This window comes from Oratosquilla oratoria, chromosome 14, assembly GCF_046742065.1.
Source record: "Oratosquilla oratoria isolate Oo_2021 chromosome 14, ASM4674206v1, whole genome shotgun sequence".
NCBI lineage: Eukaryota > Metazoa > Arthropoda > Malacostraca > Stomatopoda > Squillidae > Oratosquilla > Oratosquilla oratoria.
The window spans coordinates 57,539,232-57,541,738 of record NC_134790.1 but is presented as its reverse complement, the minus strand read 5'-3'; positions in this window follow the sequence as shown (position 1 = coordinate 57,541,738).

The following is a 2,507-nucleotide window of genomic DNA, read 5'->3' as shown; positions in this document are numbered from 1 at the left end:
TTAACAAATGGGATGCGTGACGTCACAGACATGGTGAGAAGGATTGGCCTTCATTCTATCTTGTGCCCACCTACGCACACACACAAACACATACACACAAACACACACACACACACACACACACACACACACACACACACACACACACACACACACACACGCACGCACACACGCACACACACACACACACACACATACACACACACACACACACCCACTCACACACACACACACACATACACACGCACACACACACGCGCACACACGCACACACACACGCACACACACACATGCACACACACACACGCACACACACACACACACACACACACACACACGCACACACACACACACACACACACACACACACACACACACACACACACACACACACACACACACACACACACACACACACACACACACACACACACACACACACACACACACATATATATATATATATATATATATATATATATATATATATATATATATATATATATATATATGTATATATGTATATATATATATATATATATATATGTGTGTGTGTATGTATATGTATGTATTGAGACATATTGAGACATAAGGATGGTTTGGACACATGGAAAGAATGAGTGAAGAAAGACTAGTAAAAGAGGTATGGAAGGCAGATGTGGAGGGAGCGAACATGAGGGGACGTCCTAGGATGAGGTGGATGGATGGGGTGAAGGGGGCTTTGGGGAAGAGGGGAATGCCCGTTGAGGAAGGACGGGAGAGGACCGAAGACAGGGATGAATGGAGAATGGTTGTATATGGATGATGTTCTGATACATGAGGTGGAATAGGGGGGGGGATGGGGGGTGTGGTAGTATGTGTGAGCAAAATTTTGACGCAGCCTAAAGGGATTTCTCCCCGTCTTCTCCTTTTATGCATGGGGGGACGGAGAGGGGGGGTCGCCGATTTAATGAAGCGGCCTTGCTGTGGATGTACTGTGTCTTACGACACTGCTTCTGACCCAGGGCAGTGGACAAGGTGCAGGGATGACCCGTCATCCGGGAGGTGCTCAGATAAGAGGGAGGGTGGAGGGGTGTGGAGTGTATTCAGGGATGGAATGGGTGGGAATGATTGTATGCCTTTTCCTTTTTGGCTACCTTGTAAGGGAGAAAAAGCCTTGGTATATGTATGTATGTATTGAGACATTGGGACAATTATGAGAAAGAAGCTACTGTAAAGCGAAACCGGTCAGGAATAAACTCAATAATCGGATCAAGACCCGTGTTTCCCCCTTCCACCTTTCTCATGTATATATATATATATATATATATATATATATATATACATATATATATATATATATATATATATATATATATATATATATTCGTTAACAAAAGTGAATAGTGAAAAAGATCTCGGCGTAATTATCAATAACGATCTCAAATCATCCAAGCAGTGTATTTCAGCCTCTGAGAAAGCAAATAAGATTCTAGGACTGATTGCGCGATCTTTTGACTTCAAAAGTCCATCACTCATTAACAAGCTATATAAATCGTTAGTTCGTCCACATTTGGAATATGCTGTTTCCGTATGGTCACCGAATCTCATTAAAGACATTGACAGACTGGAAAAAGTACAACGGTGAGCCACAAAACTGATTCCAAATATCAAAAATAGATAATACGAAAATCGACTAAAACATATGAATCTGTTTTCCCTAAAAAGCGTAGAGTCAGAGGTGACTTGATACAGGTCTTTAAAATTCTAAAGGGAATTGACAACATCAAAAGTAACAACATTTTCACATTGAATGAGAATCAGACAAGAAACAATGGTCTCAAACCGTCCGGAAATAGATTCAATTTGGAAGTAGGTAGAAACAAATTTGCCAACCGTGTAGTTAATGAATGGAATAAACTTCCTGCACAGGTAGTGCAATGTAGTTCAGTTCGAAGCTTTAAGAATCATTTAGATAAACACCTAAGCAAGATGCTGTAATGATTATAATTTATTTCATATTATTTGTTTTTGTTTTGTTATCATTTGTCTGTTTGACTTTCATTTATTATTAGTTATATGTCAATTTATCATTATATACTATCTACCTGTTTCTTTTATTATTTAACTATACCCATGCATTTATTCATGTTTTTATTTGTTCTTTACATTATTATAGTTTTTATTTATCAATTTATTTTTTTTTTTCGCATCCGACCTAGATATAGACCAAAAGGTCTCCTGTCGGCATGCTCCGCCTTTGTAATCCTTTGTAATCCTTATAATACAAATGCTCCCATCAATCTCACCACTGGCGCCAACATTTGTGATTTCCTTGAATATCCAGCACGTATACAAATATTGGAAAACGAAACCCCTTCTCAAATATGCACAGTTACCTCCAACGTCCTCAACGCACAGGAGACCATTCAAGCATCTCATTTCAATCCCGTAGATTTTCTTTGTGCTCAAGCTTATTTACTCTCTGTAACAAATTCAGACATGCAATTGCGTTACCAGGTGAACCT